Raw genomic sequence first — 18,807 nt, forward strand, 5'->3', positions numbered from 1 at the left:
GGGTCTATAGACCAACATGTCCTAATCAATAGCATGTTTTCAATCAAAATAGACACCTCTTGAGCCAAATTATAGCGTTCGAGTCTTTTCGAGTGTGTATTTTTCGAATGTACACTCGAAACTGCTCTAAGTAGACAAATCTTGTTTATGAGGCCTAGATTTCAAAATTTTGCTAAAATATCAAGATCATCTGGGTTTATAGACCAACATGTCCTGAGCATTAGCATGTTTCCAATAAAAATAGAAACCTATTGAGATAAATTATAGCGTTCGAGTCTTTTCGAGTGTGTATTATTCGAATGTACACTCGAAACAGCTCTAAGTAGAAAATTCGTGTTTATGAGGCCTAGCCTTCAAAACTTGGATAACATATCAAGATCATCTAGGTCTATATACCAACATGTCCTGATCATTAGCACGATTCCAATCAAAATAGACACCTCTTGATCTAAATTATAGCGTTCGAGTCTTTTCGAGTGTGTATTTTTGGAATGTACACTCGAAACTGCTCTAAGTAGAAAATTCGTGTTTATGAAGCCTAGGCTTCAAAACTTGGCTAAAATATCAAGATCATGTGGGTCTATAGACCAACATGTCCTGAGCATTAGCATGTTTCCAATAAAAATAGAAACCTGTTGAGCTAAATTATAGCGTTCGAGTCTTTTCGAGTGTGTATCATTCGAATGTACACTCGAAACTGATCTAAGTGGAAAATTCGTGTTTATGAGGCCTAGGCTTCAAAACTTGGCTAACATATCAATATCATGTGGGTCTATAGACCAACATGTCCTGATAATTAGCATGTTTTCAATCAAAATAGACATCTGTTGAGCTAAATTATAGCGTTCGAGTCTTTTCGAGTGTGTATTATTTGAATGTACACTCGAAACTGCTCTAAGTAGAAAATTCGTGTTAATGAGGCCTAGCCTTCAAAACTTGGATAACATATCAAGATCATGTGGGTCTATAGACCAACATGTCCTGATCAATAGCATGTTTTCAATCAAAATAGACACCTCTTGAGCTAAATTATAGCGTTCGAGTCTTTTCGAGTGTGTATTTTTCGAATGTACACTCGAAACTGCTCTAAGTAGACAAATTTTGTTTATGAGGCATAGAATTCAAAATTTAGCTAAAATATCAAGATCATCTGGGTCTATAGACCAACATGTCTTGATAATTAGCATGTTTCCAATAAAAATAGACACCGGTTGAGCTAAATTATAGCGTTCGAGTCTTTTCGAGTGTGTATTTTTCGAATGTACACTCGAAACTGCTCTAAGTAGAAAATTCGTGTTTATGAGGCCTAGGCTTCAAAACTTGGCTAAAATATCAAGATCATGTGGGTCTATAGACCAACATGTCCTGATAATTAGAATGTTTCCAATCAAAATAGACACCTCTTGAGCTAAATTATAGCGTTCGAGTCTTTTCGAGTGTGTATTTTTCGAATGTACACTCGAAACTGCTCTAAGTAGAAAAATCTTGTTTATGTGGCCTAGACTTCAAAATGTGGCTAAAATATCAAGATCATGTGGGTCTATAGACCAACATGTCCTGATAATTAGCATGTTTTCAATCAAAATAGACACCTCTTGAGCTAAATTATAGCGTTCGAGTCTTTTCGAGTGTGTATTTTTCGAATGTACACTCGAAACTGCTCTAAGTAGAAAAATCTTGTTTATGTGGCCTAGATTTCAAAATTTAGCTAAAATATCAAGATCATCTGGGTCTATAGACCAACATTTCCTGATCATTAGCATGTTTCCAATAAAAATAGACACCTCTTGAGCTAAATTATAGCGTTCGAGTCTTTTCGAGTGTGTATTATTTGAATGTACACTCGAAACTGCTCTAAGTAGAAAATTCGTGTTTATGAGGCCTAGCCTTCAAAACTTGGCTAACATATCAAGATCATGTGGGTCTATAGACCAACATGTCCTGATCAATAGAATGTTTTCAATCAAAATAGACATCTCTTGAGATAAATTATAACGTTCGAGTCTTTTCGAGTGTGTATTTTTCGAATGTACACTCGAAACTGCTCTAATTAGACAAATCTTGTTTATGAGGCCTAGACTTCAAAATTTAGCTAAAATATCAAGATCATCTGGGTCTATAGACCAACATGTCCTGATTATTAGCATGTTTCCAATAAAAATAGAAACCTGTTGAGCTAAATTATAGCGTTCGAGTCTTTTCGAGTGTGTATTATTCGAATGTACACTCGAAACTGCTCTAAGTAGAAAATTCGTGTTTATGAGGCCTAGGCTTCAAAACTTGGATAAAATATCAAGATCATGTGGGTCTATAGACCAACATGTCCTGATAATTAGCATGTTTTCAATCAAAATAGACACCTCTTGAGCTAAATTATAGCGTTCGAGTCTTTACGAGTGTGTATTTTTGAATGTACACTCGAAACTGCTCTAAGTAGAAAATTCGTGTTTATGAGGCCTAGCCTTCAAAACTTGGCTAACATATCAAGATATTGTGGGTCTATAGACCAACATGTCCTGATCAATAGCATGTTTTCAATCAAAATAGACACCTCTTGAGATAAATCCTAGCGTTCGAGTCTTTTCGAGTGTGTATTTTTCGAATGTACACTCGAAACTGCTCTAAGTAGAAAATTCGTGTTTATGAGGCCTAGGCTTCAAAACTTGGCTAAAATATCAAGATCATGTGGGTCTATAGACCAACATGTCCTGATAATTAGCATGTTTTCAATCAAATAGACACCTCTTGAGCTAAATTATAGCGTTCGAGTCTTTTCGAGTGTGTATTTTTCGAATGTACACTCGAAACTGCTCTAAGTAGAAAAATCTTGTTTATGAGGCCTAGATTTAGAAATTTTGCTAAAATATCAAGATCATCTGGGTCTATAGACCAACATGTCCTGATCATTAGCATGTTTCCAATAAAAATAGAAACCTGTTGAGCTAAATTATAGCGTTCGAGTCTTTTCGAGTGTGTATTATTCGAATGTACACTCTAAACTGCTCTAAGTAGAAAATTCGTGTTTATGAGGCCTAGGCTTCAAAACTTGGCTAAAATATCAAGATCATGTGGGTCTATAGACCAACATGTCCTGATAATTAGCATGTTTTCAATCAAAATAGACACCTCTTGAGCTAAATTATAGCGTTCGAGTCTTTTCGAGTGTGTATTTTTCGAATGTACACTCGAAACTGCTCTAAGTAGAAAATTCGTGTTTATGTGGCCTAAACTTCAAAATTTGGTTAAAATATCAAGATCATGTGGGTCTGTAGACCAACATGTCCTGATCATTAGCACGATTCCAATCAAAATAGACACCTCTTGATCTAAATTATAGCGTTCGAGTCTTTTCGAGTGTGTATTTTTGGAATGTACACTCGAAACTGCTCTAAGTAGAAAATTCGTGTTTATGAAGCCTAGGCTTCAAAACTTGGCTAAAATATCAAGATCATGTGGGTATATAGACCAACATTTCCTGATAATTAGCATGTTTTCAATCAAAATAGACATCGGTTGAGCTAAATCATAGCGTTCGAGTCTTTTCGAGTGTGTATTATTTGAATGTACACTCGAAACTGCTCTAAGTAGAAAATTCGTGTTTATGAGGCCTAGCCTTCAAAACTTGGATAACATATCAATATCATGTGGGTCTATAGACCAACATGTCCTAACCAATAGCATGTTTTCAATCAAAATAGACACCTCTTGAGCCAAATTATAGCGTTCGAGTCTTTTCGAGTGTGTATTTTTCGAATGTACACTCGAAACTGCTCTAAGTAGACAAATCTTGTTTATGAGGCCTAGATTTCAAAATTTTGCTAAAATATCAAGATCATCTGGGTCTATAGACCAACATGTCCTGAGCATTAGCATGTTTCCAATAAAAATAGAAACCTGTTGAGCTAAATTATAGCGTTCGAGTCTTTTCGAGTGTGTATCATTCGAATGTACACTCGAAACTGATCTAAGTAGAAAATTCGTGTTTATGAGGCCTAGGCTTCAAAACTTGGCTAAAATATCAAGATCATGTGGGTCTATAGACCAACATGTCCTGATAATTAGCATGTTTTCAATCAAAATAGACATCTGTTGAGCTAAATTATAGCGTTCGAGTCTTTTCGAGTGTGTATTTTTCGAATGTACACTCGAAACTGCTCTAAGTAGAAAATTCGTGTTTATGAGGCCTAGGCTTCAAAACTTGGCTAAAATATCAAGATCATGTGGGTCTATAGACCAACATGTCCTGATAATTAGCATGTTTTCAATCAAAATAGACAGCTCTTGAGCTAAATTATAGCGTTCGAGTCTTTTCGAGTGTGTATTCTTCGAATGTACAGTCGAAACTGCTCTAAGTAGAAAAATCTTGTTTATGAGGCCTAGATTTCAAAATTTTGCTAAAATATCAAGATCATCTGGGTCTATAGACCAACATGTCCTGAGCATTAGCATGTTTTCAATAAAAATAGAAACCTGTTGAGATAAATTATAGCGTTAGAGTCTTTTCGAGTGTGTATTATTCGAATGTACACTCGAAACTGCTCTAAGTAGAAAATTCGTGTTTATGAGGCCTAGGCTTCAAAACTTGGCTAAAATATCAAGATCATGTGGGTCTATAGACCAACATTTCCTGATAATTAGTATGTTTTCAATCAAAATAGACATCTGTTGAGCTAAATTATAGCGTTCGAGTCTTTTCGAGTGTATATTATTTGAATGTACACTAGAAACTACTCTAAGTAGAAAATTCGTGTTAATGAGGCCTAGCCTTCAAAACTTGGATAACATATCAATATCATGTGGGTATATAGACCAACATGTCCTAATCAATAGCATGTTTTCAATCAAAATAGACACCTCTTGAGCCAAATTATAGCGTTCGAGTCTTTTCGAGTGTGTATTTTTCGAATGTACACTCGAAACTGCTCTAAGTAGACAAATCTTGTTTATGAGGCCTAGATTTCAAAATTTTGCTAAAATATCTAGATCATCTGGGTCTATAGACCAACATGTCCTGATAATTAGCATGTTTTCAATCAAAATAGACATCTGTTGAGCTAAATTATAGCGTTCGAGTCTTTTCGAGTGTGTATTATTTGAATGTACACTCGAAACTGCTCTAAGTAGAAAATTCGTGTTAATGAGGCCTAGCCTTCAAAACTTGGATAACATATCAAGATCGTGTGGGTCTATAGACCAACATGTCCTGATCAATAGCATGTTGTCAATCAAAATAGACACCTTTTGAGCTAAATTATAGCGTTCGAGTCTTTTCGAGTGTGTATTTTTCGAATGTACACTCGAAACTGCTCTAAGTTGACAAATCTTGTTTATGAGGCCTAGATTTCAAAATTTTGCTAAAATATCAAGATCATCTAGGTCTATATACCAACATGTCCTGATCATTAGCATGTTTCCAATCAAAATAGACACCTCTTGAGTTAAATTATAGCGTTCGAGTCTTTTCGAGTGTGTATTTTTCGAATGTGCACTCGAAACTGCTCTAAGTAGAAAATTCGTGTTTATGAGGCCTAGGCTTCAAAACTTGGATAACATATCAAGATCATGTGGGTCTATAGACCAACATGTCCTGATAATTAGCATGTTTTCAATCAAAATAGACATCGGTTGAGCTAAATCATAGCGTTCGAGTCTTTTCGAGTGTGTATTATTTGAATGTACACTCGAAACAGCTCTAAGTAGAAAATTCGTGTTTATGAGGCCTAGCCTTCAAAACTTGGATAACATATCAATATCATGTGGGTCTATAGACCAACATGTCCTGATAATTAGCATGTTTTCAATCAAAATAGACATCTGTTGAGCTAAATTATAGCGTTCGAGTCTTTTCGAGTGTGTATTATTTGAATGTACACTCGAAACTGCTCTAAGTAGAAAATTCGTGTTAATGAGGCCTAGGCTTCAAAACTTGGATAACATATCAATATCATGTGGGTCTATAGACCAACATGTCCTAATCAATAGCATGTTTTCAATCAAAATAGACACCTCTTGAGCCAAATTATAGCGTTCGAGTCTTTTCGAGTGTGTATTTTTCGAATGTACACTCGAAACTGCTCTAAGTAGACAAATCTTGTTTATGAGGCCTAGATTTCAAAATTTTGCTAAAATATCAAGATCATCTGGGTCTATAGACCAACATGTCCTGAGCATTAGCATGTTTCCAATAAAAATAGAAACCTGTTGAGATAAATTATAGCGTTCGAGTCTTTTCGAGTGTGTATTATTCGAATGTACACTCGAAACTGCTCTAAGTAGAAAATTCGTGTTTATGAGGCCTAGGCTTCAAAACTTGGCTAAAATATCAAGATCATGTGGGTCTATAGACCAAAATTTCCTGATAATTAGCATGTTTTCAATCAAAATAGACATCTGTTGAGCTAAATTATAGCGTTCGAGTCTTTTCGAGTGTGTATTATTTGAATGTACACTAGAAACTACTCTAAGTAGAAAATTCGTGTTAATGAGGCCTAGCCTTCAAAACTTGGATAACATATCAATATCATGTGGGTATATAGACCAACATGTCCTGATAATTAGCATGTTTTCAATAAAAATAGACACCTCTTGAGCTAAATTATAGCGTTCGAGTCTTTTCGAGTGTGTATTTTTAAAATGTACACTCGAAAGTGCTCCAAGTAGACAAATCTTGTTTAGGGGGCCTAGATTTCAAAATTTTGCTAAGATATCAAGATCATGTGGGTCTATAGACCAACATGTCCTGATCATTAGCATGTTTCCAATAAAAATAGACACCTCTTGAGCTAAATTATAGCGTTCGAGTCTTTTCGAGTGTGTATTTTTCGAATGTATAGTCGAAACTGCTCTAAGTAGAAAAATCTTGGTTATGTGGCCTAGACTTCAAAATTTGGCTAAAATATCAAGATCACGTGGGTCTATAGACCAGCATGTCCTGATCATTAGCATGTTTCCAATCAAAATAGACACCTCTTGAGCTAAATTATAGCGTTCGAGTCTTTTCGAGTGTGTATTTTTCGAATGTACACTCGAAACTGCTCTAAGTAGACAAATCTTTTTTATGAGGCTTAGATTTCAAAATTTTGCTAAGATATCAAGATCATCTGGGTCTATAGACCAACATGTCCTGAGCATTAGCATGTTTCCAATAAAAATAGAAACCTGTTGAGCTAAATTATAGTGTTCGAGTCTTTTCGAGTGTGTATCATTCGAATGTACACTCGAAACTGATCTAAGTAGAAAATTCGTGTTTATGAGGCCTAGGCTTCAAAACTTGGCTAAAATATCAAGATCATGTGGGTCTATAGACCAACATGTCCTGATAATTAGCATGTTTTCAATCAAAATAGACATCTCTTGAGCTAAATTATAACGTTCGAGTTTTTTCGAGTGTGTATTTTTCGAATGTACAGTCGAAACTGCTCTAAGTAGAAAAATCTTGTTTATGAGGCCTAGATTTCAAAATTTTGCTAAAATATCAAGATCATCTGGGTCTATAGACCAACATGTCCTGAGCATTAGCATGTTTTCAATAAAAATAGAAACCTGTTGAGATAAATTATAGCGTTAGAGTCTTTTCGAGTGTGTATTATTCGAATGTACACTCGAAACTGCTCTAAGTAGAAAATTCGTGTTTATGAGGCCTAGGCTTCAAAACTTGGCTAAAATATCAAGATCATGTGGGTCTATAGACCAACATTTCCTGATAATTAGTATGTTTTCAATCAAAATAGACATCTGTTGAGCTAAATTATAGCGTTCGAGTCTTTTCGAGTGTATATTATTTGAATGTACACTAGAAACTACTCTAAGTAGAAAATTCGTGTTAATGAGGCCTAGCCTTCAAAACTTGGATAACATATCAATATCATGTGGGTATATAGACCAACATGTCCTAATCAATAGCATGTTTTCAATCAAAATAGACACCTCTTGAGCCAAATTATAGCGTTCGAGTCTTTTCGAGTGTGTATTTTTCGAATGTACACTCGAAACTGCTCTAAGTAGACAAATCTTGTTTATGAGGCCTAGATTTCAAAATTTTGCTAAAATATCTAGATCATCTGGGTCTATAGACCAACATGTCCTGATAATTAGCATGTTTTCAATCAAAATAGACATCTGTTGAGCTAAATTATAGCGTTCGAGTCTTTTCGAGTGTGTATTATTTGAATGTACACTCGAAACTGCTCTAAGTAGAAAATTCGTGTTAATGAGGCCTAGCCTTCAAAACTCTGATAACATATCAAGATCATGTGGGTCTATAGACCAACATGTCCTGATCAATAGCATGTTGTCAATCAAAATAGACACCTCTTGAGCTAAATTATAGCGTTCGAGTCTTTTCGAGTGTGTATTTTTCGAATGTACACTCGAAACTGCTCTAAGTTGACAAATCTTGTTTATGAGGCCTAGATTTCAAAATTTTGCTAAAATATCAAAATCATCTAGGTCTATATACCAACATGTCCTGATCATTAGCATGTTTCCAATCAAAATAGACACCTCTTGAGCTAAATTATAGCGTTCGAGTCTTTTCGAGTGTGTATTTTTCGAATGTACACTCGAAACTGCTCTAAGTAGAAAACTCGTGTTTATGAGGCCTAGGCTTCAAAACTTGGCTAAAATATCAAGATCATGTGGGTCTATAGACCAACATGTCCTGATAATTAGCATGTTTTCAATCAAAATAGACACCTCTTGAGCTAAATTATAGCATTCGAGTCTTTTCGAATGTACAGTCGAAACTGCTCTAAGTAGAAAAATCTTGTTTATGTGGCCTAGACTTCAAAATTTGGCTAAAATATCAAGATCATGTGGGTTTATAGACCAACATGTCCTGATCATTAGCATGTTTCCAATCAAAATAGACACCTCTTGAGCTAAATTATAGCGTTCGAGTCTTTTCGAGTGTGTATTTTTCGAATGTACACTCGAAACTGCTCTAAGTAGAAAATTCGTGTTTATGAGGCCTAGGCTTCAAAACTTGGCTAAAATATCAAGATCATGTGGGTCTATATACCAACATGTCCTGATAATTAGCATGTTTCAATCAAAATTGACATCGGTTGAGCTAAATTATAGCGTTCGAGTCTTTTCGAGTGTGTATTATTCGAATGTACACTCGAAACTGCTCTAAGTAGAAAATTCGTGTTTATGAGGCCTAGGCTTCAAAACTTGGCTAAAATATCAAGATCATGTGAGTCTATAGACCAACATGTCCTGATAATTAGCATGTTTTCAATCAAAATAGATACCTCTTGAGATAAATTATAGCGTTCGAGTCTTTTCGAGTGTGTATTTTTCGAATGTACAGTCGAAACTGCGCTAAGTAGAAAAATCTTGTTTATGTGGCCTAGACTTCAAAATTTGGCTAAAATATCAAGATCATGTGGGTCTATAGACCAACATGTCCTGATCATTAGCATGTTTCAAATCAAAATAGACACCTCTTGAGCTAAATTATAGCGTTCGAGTCTTTTCGAGTGTGTATTTTTCGAATGTACACTCGAAACTGCTCTAAGTAGAAAATTCGTGTTTATGAGGCCTAGGCTTCAAAACTTGGCTAAAATATCAAGATCATGTGAGTCTATAGACCAACATGTCCTGATAATTAGCATGCTTTCAATCAAAATAGATACCTCTTGAGATAAATTATAGCGTTCGAGTCTTTTCGAGTGTGTATTTTTCGAATGTACACTCGAAACTGCTCTAAGTAGAAAATTCGTGTTTATGAGGCCTAGGCTTCAAAACTTGGCTAAAATATCAAGATCATGTGGGTCAATAGACAAACATGTCCTGATAATTAGCATTTTTTCAATCAAAATAGACATCTCTTGAGCTAAATTATAACGTTCGAGTCTTTCCGAGTGTGTATTTTTCGAATGTACACTCGAAACTGCTCTAAGTAGAAAATTCGTGTTTATGAGGCCTAGGCTTCAAAACTTGGCTAAAATATCAAGATCATGTGGGTCTATAGACCAACATGTCCTGATAATTAGCATTTTTTCAATAATAATAGACACCTCTTGAGCTAAATTATAGCGTTCGAGTCTTTTCGAGTGTGTATTTTTAAAATGTACACTCGAAACTGCTCCAAGTAGACAAATCTTGTTTAGGAGGCCTAGATTTCAAAATTTTGCTAAAATATCAAGATCATCTGGGTTTATAGACCAACATATCCTGATCATTAGCATGTTTCCAATAAAAATAGAAACCTGTTGAGCTAAATTATAGCGTTCGAGTCTTTTCGAGTGTGTATTATTTGAATGTACACTCGAAACTGCTCTAAGTAGAAAATTCGTGTTTATGAGGCCTAGGCTTCAAAACTTGGATAAAATATCAAGATCATGTGGGTCTATATACCAACATGTCCTGATAATTAGCATGTTTTCAATCAAAATAGACATCTCTTGAGCTAAATTATAGCGTTCGAGTCTTTTCGAGTGTGTATTTTTTGAACGTACACTTGAAACTGCTCTAAGTAGAAAAATCTTGTTTATGTGGCCTAGACTTCAAAATTTGGCTAAAATATCAAGATCATGTGGGTCTATAGACCAACATGTCCTGATCAATAGCATGTTTTCAATCAAAATAGACACCTCTTGAGCTAAATTATAGCGTTCGAGTCTTTTCGCGTGTGTATTTTTCGAATGTACACTCGAAACTGCTCCAAGTAGAAAAATCTTGTTTATGTGGCCTAGACTTCAAAATTTGGCTAAAATATCAAGATCATGTGGGTCTATAGACCAACATGTCCTGATCAATAGCATGTTTTCAATCAAAATAGACACCTCTTGAGCTAAATTATGGCGTTCGAGTCTTTTCGAGTGTGTATTTTTCGAATGTACACTCGAAACTGCTCTAAGTAGAAAATTCGTGTTTATGAGGCCTAGGCTTCAAAACTTGGCTAAAATATCAAGATCATGTGGGTCTATAGACCAACATGTCCTGATAATTAGCATGTTTTCAATCAAAATAGACATCTGTTGAGCTAAATTATAGCGTTCGAGTCTTTTCGAGTGTGCATTATTTGAATGTACACTCGAAACTGCTCTAAGTAGAAAATTCGTGTTTATGAGGCCTAGCCTTCAAAACTTGGATAACATATCAATATCATGTGGGTCTATAGACCAACATGTCCTAATCAATAACATGTTTTCAATCAAAATAGACACCTCTTGAGCCAAATTATAGCGTTCGAGTCTTTTCGAGTGTGTATTTTTCGAATGTACACTCGAAACTGCTCTAAGTAGACAAATCTTGTTTATGAGGCCTAGATTTCAAAATTTTGCTAAAATATCAAGATCATCTGGGTCTATAGACCAACATGTCCTGAGCATTAGCATGTTTCCAATAAAAATAGAAACCTGTTGAGCTAAATTATAGCGTTCGAGTCTTTTCGAGTGTGTATCATTCGAATGTACACTCGAAACTGATCTAAGTGGAAAATTCGTGTTTATGAGGCCTAGGCTTCAAAACTTGGCTAAAATATCAAGATCATGTGGGTCTATAGACCAACATGTCCTGATAATTAGCATGTTTTCAATCAAAATAGACATCTGTTGAGCTAAATTATAGCGTTCGAGTCTTTTCGAGTGTGTATTATTTGAATGTACACTCGAAACTGCTCTAAGTAGAAAATTCGTGTTAATGAGGCCTAGCCTTCAAAACTTGGATAACATATCAAGATCATGTGGGTCTATAGACCAACATGTCCTGATCAATAGCATGTTTTCAATCAAAATAGACACCTCTTGAGCTAAATTATAGCGTTCGAGTCTTTTCGAGTGTGTATTTTTCGAATGTACACTCGAAACTGCTCTAAGTTGACAAATCTTGTTTATGAGGCCTAGATTTCAAAATTTTGCTAAAATATCAAGATCATATGGGTCTATAGACCAACATGTCCTGATCATTAGCATGTTTCCAAACAAAATATACACCTCTTGAGCTAAATTATAGCGTTCGAGTCTTTTCGAGTGTGTATTTTTCGAATGTACACTCGAAACTGCTCTAAGTAGAAAAATCTTTTTTATGTGGCCTAGACTTCAAAATTTGGCTAAAATATCAAGATCATGTGGGTCTATAGACCAACATGTCCTGATCATTAGCATGTTTCCAATAAAAATAGACACCTCTTGAGCTAAATTATAGCGTTCGAGTCTTTTCGAGTGTGTATTTTTCGAATGTACACTCGAAACTGCTCTAAGAAGACAAATCTTGTTTATGAGGCCTAGCCTTCAAAACTTGGCTAACATATCAAGATCATGTGGGTCTATAGACCGAAATGTCCTGATCAATAGCATGTTTTTAATCAAAATAGACACCTCTTGAGATAAATTATAGCGTTCGAGTCTTTTCGAGTGTGTATTTTTCGAATGTACACTCGAAACTGCTCTAAGTAGAAAAATCTTGTTTATGTGGCCTAGACTTCAAAATTTGGCTAAAATATCAAGATCATGTGGGTCTATAGACCAACATGTCCTGATCATTAGCATGTTTCCAATAAAAATAGACACCTCTTGAGCTAAATTATAGCGTTCGAGTCTTTTCGAGTGTGTATTTTTCGAATGTACACTCGAAACTGCTCTAAGTAGCAAATTCGTGTTTATGAGGCCTAGCCTTCAAAATTTGGCTAAAATATCAAGATCATATGGGTCTATAGACCAACATGTCCTGATAATTAGCATGTTTTCAATCAAAATAGACACCTCTTGAGCTAAATTATAGCGTTCGAGTCTTTTCGAGTGTGTATTTTTCGAATGTACACTCGAAACTGCTCTAAGTAGAAAACTCGTGTTTATGAGGCCTAGGCTTCAAAACTTGGCTAAAATATCAAGATCATGTGGGTCTATAGACCAACATGTCCTGATAATTAGCATGTTTTCAATCAAAATAGACACCTCTTGAGCTAAATTATAGCGTTCGAGTCTTTTCGAGTGTGTATTTTTCGAATGTACAGTCGAAACTTCTCTAAGTAGAAAAATCTTGTTTATGTGGCCTAAACTTCAAAATTTGGCTAAAATATCAAGATCATGTGGGTCTATAGACCAACATGTCCTGATCATTAGCATGATTCCAATCAAAATAGACACCTCTTGATCTAAATTATAGCGTTCGAGTCTTTTCGAGTGTGTATTTTTCGAATGTACACTCGAAACTGCTCTAAGTAGAAAATTCGTGTTTATGAGGCCTAGGCTTCAAAACTTGGCTAAAATATCAAAATCATGTTGGTCTATAGACCAACATTTCCTGATAATTAGCATGTTTTCAATCAAAATAGACATCGGTTGAGCTAAATCATAGCATTCGAGTCTTTTCGAGTGTGTATTATTTGAATGTACACTCGAAACTGCTCTAAGTAGAAAATTCGTGTTTATGAGGCCTAGCCTTCAAAACTTGGATAACATATCAATATCATGTGGGTCTATAGACCAACATGTCCTAATCAATAGCATGTTTTCAATCAAAATAGACACCTCTTGAGCCAAATTATAGCGTTCGAGTCTTTTCGAGTGTGTATTTTTCGAATGTACACTCGAAACTGCTCTAAGTAGACAAATCTTGTTTATGAGGCCTAGATTTCAAAATTTTGCTAAAATATCAAGATCATCTGGGTCTATAGACCAACATGTCCTGAGCATTAGCATGTTTCCAATAAAAATAGAAACCTGTTGAGCTAAATTATAGTGTTCGAGTCTTTTCGAGTGTGTATCATTCGAATGTACACTCGAAACTGATCTAAGTAGAAAATTCGTGTTTATGAGGCCTAGGCTTCAAAACTTGGCTAAAATATCAAGATCATGTGGGTCTATAGACCAACATGTCCTGATAATTAGCATGTTTTCAATCAAAATAGACATCTCTTGAGCTAAATTATAACGTTCGAGTTTTTTCGAGTGTGTATTTTTCGAATGTACAGTCGAAACTGCTCTAAGTAGAAAAATCTTGTTTATGAGGCCTAGATTTCAAAATTTTGCTAAAATATCAAGATCATCTGGGTCTATAGACCAACATGTCCTGAGCATTAGCATGTTTCCAATAAAAATAGAAACCTGTTGAGATAAATTATAGCGTTCGAGTCTTTTCGAGTGTGTATTATTCGAATGTACACTCGAAACTGCTCTAAGTAGAAAATTCGTGTTTATGAGGCCTAGGCTTCAAAACTTGGCTAAAATATCAAGATCATGTGGGTCTATAGACCAAAATTTCCTGATAATTAGCATGTTTTCAATCAAAATAGACATCTGTTGAGCTAAATTATAGCGTTCGAGTCTTTTCGAGTGTGTATTATTTGAATGTACACTAGAAACTACTCTAAGTAGAAAATTCGTGTTAATGAGGCCTAGCCTTCAAAACTTGGATAACATATCAATATCATGTGGGTATATAGACCAACATGTCCTGATAATTAGCATGTTTTCAATAAAAATAGACACCTCTTGAGCTAAATTATAGCGTTCGAGTCTTTTCGAGTGTGTATTTTTAAAATGTACACTCGAAACTGCTCCAAGTAGACAAATCTTGTTTAGGAGGCCTAGATTTCAAAATTTTGCTAAAATATCAAGATCATCTGGGTTTATAGACCAACATATCCTGATCATTAGCATGTTTCCAATAAAAATAGAAACCTGTTGAGCTAAATTATAGCGTTCGAGTCTTTTCGAGTGTGTATTATTCGAATGTACACTCGAAACTGCTCTAAGTAGAAAATTCGTGTTTATGAGGCCTAGGCTTCAAAACTTGGCTAAAATATCAAGATCATGTGGGTATATAGACCAACATGTCCTGATAATTAGCATGTTTTCAATCAAAATAGACATTTCTTGAGCTAAATTATAGCGTTCGAGTCTTTTCGAGTGTGTATTTTTCGAATGTACACTCAAAACTGCTCTAAGTAGACAAATCTTTTTTATGAGGCCTAGATTTCAAAATTTAGCTAAAATATCAAATCATCTAGATCTATAGACCAACATGTCCTGATGATTAGCATGTTTCCAATAAAAATAGACACCGGTTGAGCTAAATTATAGCGTTCGAGTCTTTTCGAGTGTGTATTATTTGAATGTACACTCGAAACTGCTCTAAGTAGAAAATTCGTGTTTATGAGGCCTATCCTTTAAAACTTGGCTAACATATCAAGATCATGTGGGTCTATAGACCAACATGTCCTGATCAATAGCATGTTTTCAATCAAAATAGACACCTCTTGAGCTAAATTATAGCGTTCGAGTCTTTTCGAGTGTGTATTTTTAAAATGTACACTCGAAACTGCTCCAAGTAGACAAATCTTGTTTAGGAGGCCTAGATTTCAAAATTTTGCTAAAATATCAAGATCATCTGGGTTTATAGACCAACATATCCTGATCATTAGCATGTTTCCAATAAAAATAGAAACCTGTTGAGCTAAATTATAGCGTTCGAGTCTTTTCGAGTGTGTATTATTCGAATGTACACTCGAAACTGCTCTAAGTAGAAAATTCGTGTTTATGAGGCCTAGGCTTCAAAACTTGGCTAAAATATCAACATAATGTGGGTCTATAGACCAACATGTCCTGATAATTAGCATGTTTTCAATCAAAATAGACACCTCTTGAGCTAAATTATAGCGTTCGAGTCTTTTCGAGTGTGTATTTTTCGAATGTACACTCGAAACTGCTCTAAGTAGAAAAATCTTGTTTATGTGGCCTAGACTTCAAAATTTGGCTAAAATATCAAGATCATGTGGGTCTATAGACCAACATGTCCTGATCATTAGCATGTTTCCAATCAATATAGACACCTCTTCAGCTAAATTATAGCGTTCTAGTCTTTTCGAGTGTGTATTTTTCGAATGTACACTCGAAACTGCTCTAAGTAGAAAAATCTTGTTTATGAGGCCTAGGCTTCAAAATTTGGCTAAAATATCAAGATCATGTGGGTCTATAGACTAACATGTCCTGATAATTAGCATGTTTTCAATCAAAATAGACATCTCTTGAGATAAATTATAGCGTTCGAGTCTTTTCGAGTGTGTATTATTCGAATGTACACACGAAACTGCTCTAAGTAGAATATCCGTGTTTATGAAGCCTAGGCTTCAAAACTTGGATAAAATATCAAGATCATGTGGGTCTATAGACCAACATGTCCTGATCATTAGCATGTTTCCAATCAAAATAGACACCTCTTGAGCTAAATTATAGCGTTCTAGTCTTTTCGAGTGTGTTTTTTTCGAATGTACACTAGAAACTGCTCTAAGTAGAAAATTTGTGTTTATGAGGCCTAGGATTCAAAACTTGGCTAAAATATCAAGATCATGTGGGTCTATAGACCAACATGTCATGATAATTAGCATGTTTTCAATCAAAACAGACACCTCTTGAGCTAAATTATAGCGTTCGAGTCTTTTCGAGTGTGTATTTTTCGAATGTACACTCGAAACTGCTCTAAGTAGAAAAATCTTGTTTATGTGGCCTAGACTTCAAAATTTGGCTAAAATATCAAGATCATGTGGGTCTATAGACCAACATGTCCTGATCAATAGCATGTTTTCAATCAAAATAGACACCTCTTGAGCTAAATTATAGCGTTCGAGTCTTTTCGAGTGTGTATTTTTCGAATGTACACTCGAAACTGCTCTAAGTAGACAAATCTTGTTTATGAGGCCTAAATTTCAAAATTTTGCTAAAATATCAAGATCATCTGGATCTATAGACCAACATGTCCTGATCATTAGCATGTTTCCAATCAAAATAGACACTTCTTGAGATAAATTATAGCGTTCTAGTCTTTTCGAGTGTGTATTTTTCGAATGTGCACTCGAAACTGCTCTAAGTAGAAAATTTGTGTTTATGAGGCCTAGGCTTCAAAACATGGCTAAAATATCAAGATCATGTGGGTCTATAGACCAACATGTCCTGATAATTAGCATGTTTTCAATCAAAATAGACATCTATTGAGCTAAATTATAGCGTTCGAGTCTTTTCGAGTGTGTATTTTTCGAATGTACACTCGAAACTGCTCTAAGTAGAAAAATCTTGTTTATGTGGCCTAGACTTCAAAATTTGGCTAAAATATCAAGATCATGTGGGTCTATAGACCAACATGTCCTGATAATTAGCATGTTTTCAATCAAAATAGACATCTCTGGAGCTAAATTATAGCGTTCGAGTCTTTTCGAGTGTGTATTTTTTGAACGTACACTTGAAACTGCTCTAAGTAGAAAAATCTTGTTTATGTGGCCTAGACTTCAAAATTTGGCTAAAATATCAAGATCATGTGGGTCTATAGACCAACATGTCCTGATCAATAGCATGTTTGCAATCAAAATAGACACCTCTTGAGCTAAATTATAGCGTTCGAGTCTTTTCGAGTGTGTATTTTTCGAATGTACACTCGAAACTGCTCTAAGTAGAAAAATCTTGTTTATGTGGCCTAGACTTCAAAATTTGGCTAAAATATCAAGATCATGTGGGTCTATAGACCATCATGTCCTGATCAGTAGCATGTATTCAATCAAAATAGTCACCTCTTGAGCTAAATTATAGCGTTCGAGTCTTTTCGAGTGTGTATTTTTCGAATGTACACTCGAAACTGCTCTAAGTAGAAAAATCTTGTTTATGTGGCCTAGACTTCAAAATTTGGCTAAAATATCAAGATCATGTGGGTCTATAGACCAACATGTCCTGATCATTAGCATTTTTCAATCAAAATAGACACCTCTTGAGCTAAATTATAGCGTTCGAGTCTTTTCGAGTGTGTATTTTTCGAATGTACACTCGAAACTGCTCTAAGTAGAAAAATCTTGTTTATGTGGCCTAGACTTCAAAATTTGGCTAAAATATCAAGATCTTGTGGGTCTATAGACCAACATGTCCTGATCATTAGCATGTTATCAAAATAGACACCTCTTGAGCTAAATTATAGCGTTCGAGTCTTTTCGAGTGTGTATTTTTTGAATGTACACTTGAAACTGCTCTAAGTAGAAAAATCTTGTTTATGTGGCCTAGACTTCAAAATTTGGCTAAAATATCAAGATCATGTGGGTCTATAGACCAACATGTCCTGATCAATAGCATGTTTTCAATCAAAATAGACACCTCTTGAGCTAAATTATAGCGTTCGAGTCTTTTCGAGTGTGTATTTTTCGAATGTACACTCGAAACTGCTCTAAGTAGAAAATCCGTGTTTATGAGGCCTAGGCTTCAAAACTTGGATAAAATATCAAGATCATGTGGGTCTGTATACCAACATGTCCTGATAATTAGTATGTTTTCAATTAAAATAGACACCTCTTGAGCTAAATTATAGCGTTCGAGTCTTTTCGAGTGTGTATTTTTCGAATGTACACTCGAAACTGCTCTAAGTAGAAAAATCTTGTTTATGTGGCCTAGACTTCAAAATTTGGCTAAAATATCAAGATCATGTGGGTCTATAGACCAACATGTCCTGATCAATAGCATGTTTTCAATCAAAATAGACACCTCTTGAGCTAAATTATAGCGTTCGAGTCTTTTCGAGTGTGTACTTTTCGAATGTACACTCGAAACTGCTCTAAGTAGACAAATCTTGTTTATGAGGCCTAGATTTCAAAATTTTGCTAAAATATCAAGATCATCTGGGTCTATAGACCAACATTTCCTGATCATTAACATGTTTCCAATAAAAATAGAAACTTGTTGATCTAAATTATAGCGTTCGAGTCTTTTCGAGTGTGTATTTTTCGAATGTACATTCGAAACTGCTCTAAGTAGAAAAATCTTGTTTATGTGGCCTAGACTTCAAAATTTGGCTAAAATATCAAGATCATGTGGGTCTATAGACCAA

This window comes from Papaver somniferum, unplaced genomic scaffold (genome assembly GCF_003573695.1).
Source record: "Papaver somniferum cultivar HN1 unplaced genomic scaffold, ASM357369v1 unplaced-scaffold_106, whole genome shotgun sequence".
In the NCBI taxonomy this organism is placed as follows: Eukaryota; Viridiplantae; Streptophyta; class Magnoliopsida; order Ranunculales; family Papaveraceae; genus Papaver; species Papaver somniferum.